This window comes from Episyrphus balteatus, chromosome X, assembly GCF_945859705.1.
Source record: "Episyrphus balteatus chromosome X, idEpiBalt1.1, whole genome shotgun sequence".
Lineage (NCBI taxonomy): Eukaryota > Metazoa > Arthropoda > Insecta > Diptera > Syrphidae > Episyrphus > Episyrphus balteatus.
The window spans coordinates 1,249,022-1,266,297 of NC_079138.1; positions in this window are offsets into that span (position 1 = coordinate 1,249,022).

Consider the following 17,276-nt stretch of genomic DNA (forward strand, 5'->3'; position numbering starts at 1 on the left):
TTTGAGAAGCCAGGAGGTTTCTATATATTTTTTGTAGTTTTTTTCCGCTTCAATTTTTAACCAACAAAAATCAATTTTTAATATTTTTTGTTGCATGGCAGGGAGTTGTGTTTCAACGTTTCCTTGCAAGTAATGTCCTGTATATTTGAATTCAAATTTTCACTGTTTCCTTCTTTGAAGAAAAAAATATTTTTCCCGTTATTCGGTCAAAAATCATTTTATAATATCAATTTTTTCCACATGGATGCCATATGTCCTATAAGCTTGAAATTTTTTGAGCACTCCAAAAAAATTGCTAAAAATAAAAAAGTAGATGTTTTTTTCAAAAATTCATACATATTTCACAGAAACGCAGATACTTAGAAAAAAATCCAAAAATTGAGACCCTTAATTTTTGTATCATTATCTTTTAAATGACATTTTTCAAATTGTCAAAAAAAATTTCCCCTACCGATAATCACTTCTTTGTGAAAGGTCTACCACATGTTTTAGTCTTAAAAAACCGTTTATAACTTGGTGTCGAAATATTTAGAATTGTTTCAATATCTACATTTCGTCGGCATAAAGCAAAATTGTTCTAAGTCACAAAATACAAATTTTACAGGGGAGGATTTTTAAGTTTAAAATTGGTTTAAAGCGACATTTTTCTGCTTCTTTGCCATTCAAGTTATGTTTTTTTATAAAGTTTGTTCTTTTCTCTTGAATAAACCTCATTAGTAGGTGCATACTATTTTTAATTATTTTTTAAAACTAAACACCCAAAATTGGACATAGAACAATTCCTATACAAGTACCTACGAACTTTCCTTAAATAAAAAGTGGACTTTGAACAAATGATGGGACTTAAAACAATCAAGAATACTGTGGTCTCATTTTCAGAAGGCTACTTAACTGTGTTTATTGTTCTATGTCCCATTAAATTATATTATCTGCTCAAAAGAAATTTTTTAGACAAAAACCCTTTTCAAATTCGGAAAGAGCACCCTCAAATTAGTAAAACTGCATCATTATCTCATTTTCGGTAAAAGTGGAAAAAATGGATGCTGCCATGGTTCAGCGATTTATAAGACGCAAAAAAATCTACTCTAACGCTCCGATTTTTCGAGAATTTCCACTTTTTCACACAGAGAAATTGTTTTCCTAAACTAACCTGACCAACCAGATTGGAATGTTTGAAATTGAAATTTATTTTAGAATTGCAAACACCACTTGCGTGAACTTTAAATAAGAGGAAATCACAAAAGGCCCATCAGAGGCCGCAGTGATAAGGAGAATTATTCCCACCTCTCACCCTAATCTAAATCTTACCACCACTTGCATTAAAGAGGTTTATAAAACAATAAAAATTGACACAAAATAATTCTTTTCCATGAATTGAATTAGGTATTTTTGTTTTATTTTAAGACTTAATTATTTTTATTAAAAAATATTTCCTGAAAAGCAACGATTTTTTGTTTTGTTTCAAATCTACTACGGAAATTTTGCATTTGCTTCACTTTTTTTTCAAATTTTCATGAACGAGGTTTGAACCCTGCCACAATCAGCCGCGATTTTATTGAAGAATATTTATACGCATTGCATGAACCTAAATTTAGTAAAAAAAAAAGTGTAAAATAAAAACTAGAGACCCTAAAAACGAAAAAACGCAATACACAAATTGTTAAAAAAATTTGTTTTGTAAAAATTAAATTAAATTAAACTTTTAGGTTCATGCAATGGCAATTGAGTTAACGAGTAATTTGCACTTTATTTCAAGTCGATAGCTTCATTATTTTTTGATTTATGTAGCACGGCGCGGAAAAAAACGCGTTTCGAGAAAAATGCGTTTAAAGTTTTCGCTTTCGTACTGTGGTAGGTTACGGGACTATCTATGGACTTTTAAGGTTTCATTTAAGGCTAAGACCACTGCAAATAAATGAAATTTTTAGTCAAAAAAAAAAAAAAAAAAATATGCAAAAATAAAAAATATATAGGGATTTCCCCCCTTAATAACTAAAGTCGGTATTTATGTACCTACTCCCTCTACATTTATTGTAAATCAACAATTTTTTATAATGGGTGGCAATGTTGCCGTTGAATAAAATTTCACAATTCATAAAATCGGAGAAGAAAAGAACACAATTTGAATTTTGACATTGAACTCAAAAAATGAAAATCTATTTTTGGAAACTAAAAATGCCAACGGATCTGCTGGAATGAAAAGTTGAAAGTTCGGCTACTTTTTCTGTCGATCCATCTGCGCATATGGGTGATTCCATAAGGGCATGTTGCTTATTGAAAATAATTAATTTGAACTATAATTTGTTTCTTTAATTGTGTGGAAATAAATATATTTTTGAATAAAAGTTCTAGCTAAAAGGTGTCACGAGAAATCAGAAAATGTAAAAAATGCAATTATCACTGTGACTCTTCCGCGGTGTAAAAATATTATCGTTTTTCCACCCCCCGTTTAGGAGCAATTAAAAAAACAAATTTTGCACTGAAAAATTGAAATTCCTCTAAAATCCCCAAAAATCTTTTATCAAAAATTCAAACTGCTGGCGTTTGTCCACCTCGGGTTCTATTCGTATACCAAAAATCATCGTTTGTCCACCCTCTGTTTAGGAGATATTCCAAAAAGAATTTTATAGCAACTCTCAAAAAAGTACGCATACACCACAGTGTACCTCTACTGAAAATTCCTTTTTTTCAAAAATTCAAACGGCAATCATTTGTCCACCTCGAGAAATGGATACAAACAAAAAATCATCGTTTGTCCACCCTACGTTTAGGAGATATTTAAAAAATAAAATTTGTACCGAAAAATTCAAAGTCCCATAAAACCTCCAAAAATTACTTTTTTTCAAAAATTCAAACGGAAAAGAATTTTTTTATAGCAACTCTCAAAAACGCATACACCACAGTGTACCTCTACTGAAAATTAAAAAGTCCCCTCCAACCAAAAATTACTTTTTTTCAAAAATTCAAAAGGCAATCGTTTGTACACATCGAGAAATGGATACAAACAAAAAATAATCGTTTGTCCACCCTACGTTTAGGAGATAATCAAAAAACAAAATTTGTACTGAAAAATTCAAAGGCCCATAAAATCTCCAAAAATTTGTTTTTTTTTTTTTGTATACGTATAGAACCTGAGGTGGACAAACGACAGCAGTTTGAATTTTTGATAAAAATTGATCCTTGGGGATTTTATGGGAATTTCAATTTCAGTGCAAAATTTGTTTTAACTTGAGATATAGATACTATATATCAAGTTATGCATTCGTAAAAAAAAAAAAGTTGAGATAACATTTTTCCATGATATTACGATGGTAGAGAATTATAAAAAAGTGGATCTCGGAAGTCCGTCTGTCTGTCTGTATACAATATACATAGTACCTAAATTTCCCAAATTTCTATATAAAAAGTCTTAAAAATCTAAGCAAATTGAATTCTAAGAGCAAGTTCGTGCGACCCAGTGGTGCATTTTTTTAATTGCTCCTAAACGGGGGGTGGAAAAACGATAATATTTGGAGTGTATATAGAACTCGAGGTGGACAAACGATTGCAGTTGGTTTTAGACGTCTATCTCAAAGTTTTAGACGATTTTTCATTTTTCAGACTTCCTATAAAAAAAAAAAGAATTTGCTCTAAAATTTTTTTGAAGGGTGGACAAACGAAAATTTTTGGTGGACAAACATGGACAAACGGTGGACAAACGAATTGGACAAATTTGGTTCAAAAATTTTTAGGTCGCAGTTCTGGCTTCACGGAGCTGTATACACCCCCGTTCAATATACTGACAAAAATTTGCTGATGGTACGTATTAAATGTTTTTTTTTTATGAAAAGAATTTAAAATACACTATCTAACCGATTGCATATTTTTTATATTTTACCTTCTATATATTTTTATTACCAGCAAACACACAACCGTATATATAGATTTCGTGAAGTTACTCGTACATACATACATCTACTTCAAAACAAATTCCCAACATATTTTCGTCAACATAAAGGAATTTTAACTTAAGCAAATATAAAAAGTAAGCTTTTACGGGGTGAACTATGAGATCAAGAACAAGAAAGAATAAAGAAAAGGAGTAGGATATTATCATTATTATCATCTTCAGGCGATAAGTTTTTATTTATAGACATTCAAAAACAATTTGTTAGGATACAAAGCCTTAAATATTTAGCATGAATGCTTCTCCCTTAATGCCAGAAACGCTTAAATCTTTTTTTTTTTTGTTTCTTTATCCCCCAGATAGCTGGGTCCAGATCTGCTTTCATATCATCTATATAAAGAAAATTAGAAGCTCTTGTCAAAGCAAGAACGCGTACGGCATCCGTTGAAAGCCACGTGCCACCATTCCTACTCTGCCTGTAACTACTATCAAGTTTTATACGCTGAATGAGTAACAACAAACAGCTTTTCCACTCATCCTTTGTATCCTTTTTGAGCTGCAAAATATACAACGTTCGATTTCCCAAATACGAGAATGTGAAATCTATATATAATCGACGACGACGACGAGCACGTCGTGGTGTTGTGTGATTATTTATTATTGTATATTTGTCCTTTTCTTTTTTTTTTTACAAAATTAATAGGCAAGGGAGTCAAGTGAAACGTAAAGAAATTCTTGGTGATAGATCCCAGTGACCAACAGAAAGGATAGGGAAACGACGTTTTATCCACTTGAGGATGAAAAACTATGAAGAAGTCCTTTTGCCAGGGTCCATCTTCATAACGGATGGGAATAAATTCCGTCACCATCCTCACCCTTATTCTAAATCCATTCCATGGAACATTCTATTTGATTAAAGTGTCATTCCGGATATTCCTGACAGCCCATTGTATCCCTCTTCTTGTCCATTTTTGTTCTCCAGGACAGAGCACATATAAAGGCCCAAGTACCGAATCAAATCGGTTTTAAGTTCATCCACAAGGGGATATAATCTATAATATAACCTATTGGGCGTAACGGATTGATAAAGAACAAACAGAACAACCATCCAATTCCCGCCAACAACAACAAACCCAATAACAATGACAACTTCTACAACGATTAAAAGGATAAAGAATATGAAGTGTGGAAGGACGACTCTCCGTCTCCTTTCTTCATTAAAATTTGAATAATATGTTGCTGTTGATTCTGCTTTGCTTTTGCCGCCACATTATTCCGGGTACTTTGACCGAAACCATCTAGAAAAAAGGATTTAATTGATATGATCATCATCGCCATCATCATGGGAAAAGGGAGAAAGGACATTCATGCTTGTTTGCGTCAGTGCCCCTTTGGCTTAGCTAACTTTATTACTTTATACCTAGACAAACATGAAATTGTCCTCTTCCCAGCAAAATCTCGTCCCCCAAAAATTAATAATACAGCATATGTAATTGAACTCACGCTGGGAGCCATTTAATTGCTTGCATATGTAGAGCCTTGTAAGTTTAACTTATTTCGAAGGGAATTATTTTAAATAAATAAACAGGTGCGGTGTTTTTTGTTATTCTTAAACGAATAACTCAAATGTAAAGAAGATTTTTCCACATGAGGTTTCATATGTGTAATATGTGGTTAAATAATATACTCATCTCCGTATTAACCTACCAACTGGATTTTAATTTTAATTTTCCAAATCCAGAGAAATTTCTTTCTAATGACTTCGTTCTATAGAAGAATTTAACTCGCGCAGCACAAATGTACCATATTCATTGTTATCAATAGCTCGCAGCACTGAAACTCTTTTGAGTTTCAGAACAATTTATGTGAAGAAAACATGCGTCTGGCGAAACGCGATAACATTTTATAAGTATACGTGCGTCGGTCGGTCGGATAGAAAAGCAACAACTGTATGTATATGAAAAATAAACAGAATATACTTATTATTTCCACTAAATTTTGAATTGAATTGACCCTTTTCTCATGCTTTCAGTCAGGAAAGTTAATTGAATGGAAAATTAAAGAAAAAATGAAATGTGAAAGCTCAGAAGCATATAAGGAAACTGTGCCATGTTGTGTTTATGCATTCTTAAGATAAAAATAAAGCACCAGAAGAAGTTCGATGTAAACCAGTGGTATCTTTAAGCAACGGCTGCGGGCGTCCTAATTATGGAAACCGACCTTGAACATACGTACAAGTGTTCGTATAAACCACAATCGATGGTAAATTTTTAAAATTATGGAAAAAGTGAGAGCCTTTAAACAAGTTATATAAGATTGAAAAATGGATATAGTTGTACTAAAATGGTTGATTAAAATTATGCAATGTTGAGATTTAATTTTTTTCAAATCTAAAACATATGCAGCAATACTAAATTTGTATACAAACCAGCATAGGTTTGAACATTCAAGTATAAGTAGGTATTATGAAACAAATTTCGGCAAACAAAACGTGGGCATTTTTTCTTGCTGGTTTTATTTCATTGGCTGAATAGACTTCGTTTTTCGGACCTCAACGATTTATGATTTATTTAGGTACTATCATAGATATTGATTACGTCAATTTTAAATGAAAGCGTAGCTTGTAAAAAATGATCTAAAAATTATTTATTTGTCAACTTTCTTGTTAAAAAAATGTATAAGATAATAAATGCTATAGTAAAGTACCTAAGCTAAAGATTAAAACCTTACATATTTATGTCTGTATGTAGTGTATGTTTTGTAGAAAAACGGAATAATTTTTTGAATCGAATCATAATAATTTACAAGAAAAATCTAAAAAAAAAATACATTATTTTTTTCTTGTCTCATTATATCACTTTTTTTTATATGAAAAGATTACAAAAAAAATTACACCATAAAAAAGTTTAATATTTCTTCTAAGGAATAAAGCTATACTTATAAACAACATATAAATTTTATATCATCTGAAAGCTTATTATTTCACCTTTTATATGACACTTTAATCATATTTCTACAATGCCTACAAAAATAAATAGAATTTTTTAAAACCAACCATGTCGAAACTTCAAACTGAGATTACGGTACTTTCCACAATGGTGGCTGGTCATGGGCAACACATCTCCACAGGTGTTTTGATGTATTCCTGAAGTTTTTTAATTTAACAGCTTGTAGTAAATGTACTTTTAAATGTTATATATCAAATGAAAGAACGTGTTGAAAAATAGATTTTTTTTACCGTTATCTTAAAAATGTGAAAACGAAATTGATTTATTTATCTGTTGAAGAAAAAAAGATAAATAAATAAAATAATAAATGGTTCAAAACGGTTGAAAAACTTGGGACAAAAAAACTTGTTTTTCTCGTTATTCAGTCAAAAATCACTTTAGAATACCATAAACTACATGTCCTATAAGTTTGAGATTTTTTTAAAGCTCCAAAAAAGTGCTAAAAATAAAAAAAATACCCCTAAAAAAGTAGGTGTTTTCCAAAAATTCATATTTCGAAACGCAGACTTAAAAAATTCAGATTTTTTTTATTATAGTTTTCAAATTGTCAAAAAAAAATGTCCCCTACCTATCACTACTTTGTCAAGGATCTACCACATGTTTTAGTTTTAAAAAACCATTTCAACACCTTTTTAAGCCTAAAAATAAATTCATCGATCAATTAAAAGAACTTACCTAACTTTATACAACGTTGCGTTAAGAAAATAGCCACATTTTTGCAATTTTGTTTTATCCCTATTTAATGATTGCATTTTTCCAAATTCTTCAGTAGTATTCAGCTATAGAAGATTTTTGTATCTCCGATAGTTTATTTTTAATTTTTAATTGAAATTTATACAGCACTGAACGAGAGAAAATGGCGCCATTTTTTCGTGAATGTTGCTATGGTTCATCGATTTATAAAAAGTTATCACGTCAAAAAGTGTGTTAACATTTTTTATGATCTACAATTTTTGCATTGCAAATTTTATGATAAAACTTACAGTTTAGCCGAAAATGGCGATAGCCTTTAACCTAAAGTAAAGTTTTTTTTTGCAGGGGAAGGAAGGAAGGTTTCATTTCAAGGTTTCATCACTTGCTTGCTGCAAATTGTCCAACCTTGAATGTCTAAACTGACCGGACTATAAGTACATATTCTCAAAATTACGTTTATACACAAAACGTTATGCACGTCATGTATATTATATGCTTGATACATACATACATTTGAGGGATGTAAACAATAAATATTAATGCTTTATAGGTACACATACACACATTGCAAAGTTTTACACTAGAATGATTCGACAAACGATTTTCTTTTTTTTTTTTTGTTTTTATGTTCCTTGATCCTTTTGAAATAGCGCTAACAAGTTAACTGTGGCTGTAACTTGCAATAGGGTTGATAGCATTTTTTCCTCACACAACATGGGAGTAGGGGGAAATATTACATATTACTAGACAACCTATTTCCTTTTCAATTTTTACAAAAAAAATCAATTCTACTAGCTACACTATGAAGAGTCCTTAAGCAGGGATCCTATTTAAAGTAAATATATGAGTAAGTGACGGTTCGATGCCAAAACCATAAAACTCGGTCCATAATTATTATCTACTATCAAGACGAGACAATATAGCATGGAGTCATTTATTAAACGGTGTCAAACAATGGATGACTTACACTGTCATTAGCAACACGATAAATATCTTGTCCTCTTTTGTGTGAACATAATGTTCTTGTCGATGGCATCATCAAACGGGTAATATATCGTGCATTGCTCTACGCATAAAAAGGCTAAGGGGAGATAAATATATGTACCTACATATGTACAAACAAAAAATCTGAAACGAACATCTGCAACTTCAACAGGAGCAGCAGCATTTCATCCATAATGCTGATGTGCAGGTAAAAAATTGATACAACATAGGTACTAACTAGAAGAGCAGAAGCAGACCATTCATACCTTTTGATAAAATGATCACGGTAGAGATTTGTGTGTTTATTTGTAAAACGGTCGATTGAGTGTCATCACGTTCTGTGTTGTAGGCTTCTGTTTGCCAATTAATTTCAAGAGCTACAGATAAATTGTTTCGTAATATTTCATCGATCTTGAAAGTATTCAAGTGGTTGGTTGATGATGGTGTTTAGTTGATGTTGATGGGAATGTCTTTGATCGTTCAATATATCTTCAGTGAAATGCTATTTTACAGAAGAGACTAGGTACCTACCTATAGAGATTTTTCGTATACAAGAATAATATGCTTAAATGATGTGAGGTGTCAGAAATAAACATGTTTATTTGTTTATCTTTGTATATTGTATCATTTCTGCAAGGGTTTTGTTAGAAGCAATGTACCTATACCTACATAATGTATGTAGGTATGATATTCATATGCATGCATAGGTATTAGGTATAAAATTGTCATTATGTCAATTTTGTTTACTGACAATTACTTTACTTTATTAGGGGCAAAGTAGGAATAGCGATTAGGAAAACAGAAAATCACTAAACAATTTTTTTTTGCAAAAACTATTTTTAATTGTAAAATTTTATTTAATTATTGTTTTTACATATTATGTATATAAATTCTTTATTGACGTGATAACGTCTTATAAATCGATGAACGATGGCAGCAGTGCGGAATAAATTTCAATTAAAAATTAAAAATTAAAAATAAGCTATCGGAGATACAAAAATCTTCTATAGCTAATTTGAAATATAATAACCTAAAGATGAATACCAAAAGAAATTCAATCATTGAATAGGGTAAATAGTGGTAAAACTAAATTGCAAAAAAGTGGCTATTTTAGATTATAGGTAGGGGAATTTTTTTTTTTGACAATTTGAAAAATGCTATTCAAAAGATTGTAAAAAAAAATTAGGGGGTGATACTATTTTTTTTTTAAAGTCTCTGCGTTTCGAAATATGAATTTTTAAAAAACACTTACTTTTTTATTTGAGTCAAGAAGAAGAAGAAAGAATAATCTCGCCTAACAGAATGATTTAAAAAAGATAATTCGAAAAAATAAGAAAGTCTCACGCGTCACGTGTTTAGGACGTGGTTCAGCCTTGGTTCAGGAATTTAACCTGCCGATTTCGGTAGTTTAGAAGTGGTTCAACTTTTGTTCAAGCATGAATTTGGACATAATATATATGGACCTTGAACCAGTGCTTAACCTCAGCTTTACCACCGCACTGATTCCAGTATTTAAAAGTTGCTGAACCAAGGATTAAATATTTTTATTAGAGTTTTAAATAAGAACAGATTTATGAAGGTTTCTAAAACCACAATTAGATGCAAATACCCTATTTTTAAAGGTTCATAAGAATGTGTTCCCAAACAACCGGGTTGGTAGTAGTCATTCGGTGTTATTTACCGTCTTTTTCACTGAAATGTAAACGCAGCAGAACGGCTTTCTATTTCTTTTTCTCGGTTGAAGCACCAAAATGAAGCTTAAGTAACAGTAGGTGCCTGGTTCTTTTAGTATAACATTAACAAATAAAAACCTCAGGATCTCAAAGAACAAGTTTAGTTGCAGCTCATATTATTATAGACAATGTTGAATCTGAAAAAAAGTTATGACTGCTGAACTATTATACTTCTGTCCAAAGTCTCCGTTTTTGTATCTTCTTACTTAAAAAATAAAAGAACTCCGCACGGAGTAGATATTTATCATAATTCTGTTTATCACTTTGATTTGATCTCCTGTAAGATGATAATTAAAAGCAGTTTCATATAACATACGCAGTAAGCGAAGGAAAACAAATTAAAAGTACACACACGTGATGGCACATGCCATTCGACTAGACACCATGAAATGATGACATCTTCATCATCATCATTATTTTCATTATCATCATCCTTATTTCATGAAAATTTGTAAGTGTACAAGGACAATCATCCCTGATGCTTATCTCCTTTCTTTTTGAAAGAGGCGAGAAGAGAGCAATATTATTATTATTATTATTTTTTTTTTTTTTTTTTTTTTCAAATATAAAAACGGAAATAGTTCAAGGAGATAATAATCAAATATTTCCCGCGCGCCGTTGGCATGACTTTTTAATAGTTACGAAGGGGTGATGGATGAAGTGATTAAGAATTTTTATTATTATCATTGGATTCTTCGACAAGATTGCAGGACTTACTCTCATTGAATTTGACTCTATACTAAAGAATTATCGTTCGATAGGTATACATTAATACCAAACATTAGGTAGATATGATAATATGAGGTTTTAAGCGTGCTATAATATGTATTTAAAGATTTGTGTAAAATAGGAAATCCTTAAGGCAACAAATCTATTACTTTTTATAGATAACCAGGCTTTATTTGTAAGTGAATCATCTTACTTGCTACAAAAAAAGGATAACTTGGGAGTAACAGGCACTGATAAAATAAATAATGATTTTTTTTTTTAACTTTTTAATAATTTGTTTAAAAAGTGCAAATAGATAGTCTTTCCTTTTATCCTGTCTTAATATAATAAGAAATTTTGGCTGACTCAGCTTAGTTAACATTTTACACTTAACTTAACAAAAAAAAACAATAGCGTTCATTTAGTTTGAGTAACCGTTTTATGCTGAAGAGTCAAAAAAATTATAAGTTTAGCAACAAAATGCACTTTTTTAATTAATTGAGCCGCAATACTTTTATTCTTTATCGTTTAGGGTTTCAAGAATAACATTTTATTTCAAAATATTAAAAAATGTTGGTTCTTACGAAGATCCTCCAAAAATAAAACAATAAAAAAAAAAACTAATCAAGTTATCAAAGAACCCTGCGGAACATTTCCGTTTCCGAGATCTCGAAGGTAAGGTACCAAGTCAAAAATGTGGTTTCGACTTTGGAGATAATCGCAAAAGAAAGTAACCGTCTCAGTAGTGCAACCATCCAGTTGAAGAATGGGTGTAACTTGGTCAATTTTGAATGTTTCTATACGCAATATGTCTTAAAATGTTCGTAGTTCGTTATAATTCAAGGCTCACATACGGTTCACAACTAGCGCTGCCACTTCAAAGATGATTGAGCGTAGTATATTTCAATAAAAAGTGCAGTGTAGATTGCAATATACTGCAGTAGATTTTTTAATATGAAAACAAAATTCAATAGAAATACATTTTACTTATGAATTAAAACAGCACAACTTAAAGAATTAACTGTAAAAAAAAAATTTTAAACTAACCAAAAAATAAATCACCGGTAGCCGCAAGTTAAAGTAATCAGCCCTATCGTGGGTTTCACGTGGAAATTTTTCCACCCGACTTTAACAGGTATTGTAGGGAATTAACATTTTCCTCTTAATCAGTTCCTTATTTTCCGAACGTGAAAAACTTTTCGCCCCCCAGCACAATGGAAGAAAAGTAAAATTCAATTTTTCGGTTTGAATTTTTCATGTAAAACTCACGAATTTTTCAGTGAATACATTCAGAGTGAATGAAAGTGGCTGAGTTTTTAAATTTTGAAATGGACAAAAAACAAACTGTGCACTGTGGTTAGGTAGGTACTATTAAAATTTTCAATAGAAAAGTAGATTCGTTTTCCTGCGCAATAGATTTTCATTTGGACCAAAACGCAGTAGATCTGCAACTGCTAAATTAGTAAATTGGCAGCGCTGTTCACAATGTTCGACAATGTACAAAAATTTTTAAATTAAAATTTTTCGGACTTACTGCGATTTAATTTGTTTTTTTTTTTAACGAAAGTTTTAATCGATTAAAATATTTTCCCGACGTTTCGACCAGGATTGCACTTGTCGTGGTCTCGGGTTGACTGTTGGTTTGTGGGTGGTTGATTTTTTTTTTTTTTTTTCTATTCTCTCGACGTGCGGAGATTATAAACAACAACCACCCACAAACCAACAGGAAACCGGTGACCACGACAAGTGCAACCTTGTCGAAATATCGGGAAAATATTTTAATCGAATAATTTCGTTAAAAAAAAATTAATCGCGATAGGTAATTCAAAAAAATTTAAATTTAAAAATGTGTAATAACCGCAAAGAGAAAAATCTAAAATGTACAAAAAGTATGAGAGTAAGTTAGCGGCGATATAACGTTCCTTGGAATGAATGTCACTGCCACCGTTACAAGCCACAAAACGAAATTAAAGTTAATTAATAAAAAAGTTTTGAAAAAGGCAAAGGTGATGGAGATAAAAAAAAAATATTAAACATAGAAATATTGAAATGAAAATGACCAAAACACAAATGAGTGAGTACCAATGGAAGTGTAAACGATTGGTTAAAGGATACAACACATAAAAACACACAATAACCACCAAACATGTGTAAACATATATAGATCCATTTTTCATGGGTATATAATCGGGGTGTCGTATATACAGCAAGAACACCCCACATAACTATCAGTATACATATATGTATACGTCACGAGTATGTTGGTACTATACTTCCTTCTATAATTTTACAATCATGCGGATGCATGCAAATGTGCATCCATAAATTCTTGCAATTCACAGAGATAATAGATGGAATACGAGTTCTGGTTAATATGATGAGAGTTGGGATTGCTGTTTGCAGGAGTTCGGGAGCAATGAGGCTATTGCAGCGGTTAAAGTGTTGCAGTTGAATGAACGAATACCAATACCAACAACAGATTACTTCTACTATCCTTCTTTGACATTTGGTTCTAGCAACATTAACATATGCAAAGACATGCCTATATATGCTCTCTTTCTTTTCTCTATCACTTGGCTTGATGAGTGGATATCCAAAAAAATAAATATCTACACATCTATAAAAAATTATTTCGTCTTAAATACCTAGCTTGAAATAAGATTTACATACTGAGGTCAAGAAAATATTTGGAAATTTTTCTTTCGAATGGTTTGAAACAGTTTTTTTTTTTCAAATTTCTGATTTGTCTTTAAAAAAGGATATTGTAACAATAACAAGGTTGTGAAAATATCAATTAAAAATACATTAGAAATAAGAAATTGAAAACAGACAGACAGATAGATAGATGAAGATGCTTCGTATGACAGCAGGGGGGTCGACCCAGCCCATGGAACAACCCATCATGTCATGGGCCATCATACAACCACTCATCATGAAAACTAAACTAGTAAGAGATCTTGAGATCCTTTTTATATTTTAATTATGCTTACGCATCAAATCTTTGTTTGACTGCGGATGACACAATAGGTGTGTTTTTCATTACCACCGGGCTTAACTGGACAAAAAAACGTTTTAGGGCTTAGCGAGAAAAATTGGCAGCACTGCATATTAAATGTTTCGAAATCAGCTGACACCAAAAAATATAGAGTTGTCATATTTTTCGCTTTTGGGTTTTCTTGTGTGTTTTTGAAAAAAAAAGTTTAACTAATTATTAAATAAATAGTTAAAATAATAATTGTCATTCTAAACATCAGTTTTGATTCACCACTTAATTATTCTGATTTCAAATTTGAACCGTAGTTTATTTTTTCAACCTCAAACAGTTTTATGAATTAAAACATGCACCATTTTTTATTAAATAAATGAAAATGAATTTGTATTCACTTCCATAAAATTATAAATAAATTTGAATTTGAGTGCCTAATTTAAGAACGAAGCACATTCTGTCTACAAATTTTGGATCCTACCCCGTCTAAAAACCGAACAATGAATTAATAATTTTTTTCTATTATTGAAAAAAAGTTTTTCAAAAATTATAATTTTTTTTTTGTTGTTTTTACATTTTTTAAGAAGCGGTCTCTTATAAACGAAACAAAAAACTTATGAATGTGAGATAATTTAGTCCATATAAAGTAAAATAATTAATACATAACTGTAATTAATATGGCGTCTCCCACTTATGTAGTTTGGTGAATTTTATTTCTCCAAGGTGTACTTCCTACACCAAAGCAAAGTATAGTGTACAAAATATCCATTTTGGTTGCTTTCAGAATCGAATAATTTTATGCACCATTAATGGCATATTTTAAAAATACCTGAAATCGAATCAGTGCATATTTTGCACGGAATTTTAAAAGAAATGTTGAATTTTCGCGTTTTAATAAATTTTTCTCTACGACCCATATTTTTCGAGTTAATTTGAAAATACTATTATCTCAGTTATCTCTACCGTCCTAAGAAAAAAAATTTCACGATTTAACTTTTTTAAATTTGAAATGTTCATTTTGACTGTGCTAGTATATTTTTTTAATTTTATCAATATGAATTTAATCAGTTGATTGAAGAACAATAGCAGCCACATAGCAGCATCAAGTACCATACAATCCTGGATCCGAAAACGAAACAGAATTTCAATATTTTGTTGTATTTATCCACAACAATTTCACCGTCCATCGTTTATCAATGCATCACCACAACAACGATGTGGTTGTTTGCCAGAATGTGCGGGGAAAAGTTCCTTAATGATGAGAAGATGGTACTGCGAGGGAAAAATATAAGGGAACTTCGATACAGGGGGATAATGGGGAGACCACATTTATGTGGTCTGACGTTGGTGTGATTTTGATGTTTTGGGACTGAGACTTTGTTGTACTTTTGTGGTTAGAAAATTGTGGTTAGGTTCTTTGAGGTTTGCTGTTCAAATCTATGCTATGCCTATGGATGGGGATATAACAGCACACTTCTCATATACATATGAAGGTACACAACTACACATCATGCATGTTGGTAGGTATGTGATAATGGAATGTGAATTGCACAACAAGGCTAAATAAATTAGCTAGATAAGGACATACTAGGTACAGAACATTTTTCAAATATCTAGTTTTCAAATGTTGGGAATTTGAATTATTTTTCAGAGAGAAAAGGTACATCCGTGTGGAATACGATATTCATAACGTCAACAGCGACAGTCAATGATTCATAAATCTGTCCGTTTAGTGGTCGGTACTTTTGCTTTTATATCCTTTTTTTCTACCACGTGCAATCCCAATGTTCAATTTAAAGACACTGGTCAGGATTTTCTATATAATGCTGCAACAAAAAATATCATTTGTTGCAATTTCAGATGGATGACTGAAGTTTGGTTTTTTTCACACCCTTTTGTTCTTTCTTCTTCCTATACTGCATGGATAATCATGTTAAAAAAAATAAGGGAAATCATCGAAGGACGAAGATTGAGCGCTCATTTGTACCTAAATGTACGTTTATGTTAAAAAAGCGATTAGGGGCTGTAATTTTCTAGTTTTTCATGTGGAAACAAATTGATTGCCAACCCAATATTTTGCCTCAAGTGAGACAATAAAACGGTCGTTGAAACGTTCAACCGTTCGTCAGTTCGTCATAGCCAGTCCCTCTCCCTCTGATTTGTAGAAAATTAAAATTCGCATTTGGCTTTGTTGATACTCAACTCGGCCGGCGGCATTGATTTCTTTTTTGATATACCTATTTTTTTTTTTTTTACTCATAGCATTACGTTGGTCGTTTTTGATAAAATGTGCCAAGTCCAATATACACAATACGAAATGAAGCGATGAAAAGTCGACGTCAACATCGACATGTGCCTCAAAGCCAACCACAAAATGTGGCAAACCTGTGATAAGCATATCTAGTTTGAGGTTGAGACGAATAAAAATAAAAAAATCACTTCTCAATAACAATTTAAAAAGGTTTTAAGTTCTGAGTTCGAGTAACTTTAAAGCAAAATAGTATAATAAAGATGTGAATGCTCTCTACACACTAAAACCACGATAGGTAGGTACATTATGTACTACAAATGAAGAAATCTTGGTCCCAAATCCCAGTGGATGGTTCTTTTTTCTCATTGAAAATAAAAAAAAGGACAAAACCCAAAGATTTGAGGAATATTGTATACAGTTTACACATCTGATAAAATTGACTGGAGACTATGATGCAACGTCGCTGACGACGACATGCAGGGAAAAAGAGTATCAATGCCCCTCTTGTGAAACGAGAAACGATAAAGTTATAAAGTATTTCAGCTTTTCTGTCACATTTTTAAGGTATTATTGACACCGCTACAGGGGATTTTATTTGTCTTTGCTGAGAACTTCGTAAAATGCGTTGCATTACTTTGTGTAAGTAAACTGTATTGTTCCTATATCCATCGGATAATTACTTAGGTTTGCAATGATAACTCTCGTGGGGTGTTTTTGTGCACTGATTACAAGTATTTGGCTTTTCCCATTAACTTCATTTCTTTGAAAAATGAAAAACGGAGTTCCAAGGCAAACCTTTAAATACGTTTTTCTCGAAAAAGTGCCAATGGCGTATGAAACAAAACAATTCTGGGGCGACGATTAGTATATCTTGTTTTTTTTTTGTACACTAGCTCCGTACGGATCCCGCAATGCCATCCTCAAGCCCACTCTTCTTTGATGGCAGTCTTTCTCATGATTTTATAAAAAAGTGAAAGTGAGAGCCTGCTCCGTCGGAGAAAAAATAAAGTTTTTTTTTTTAATTGTG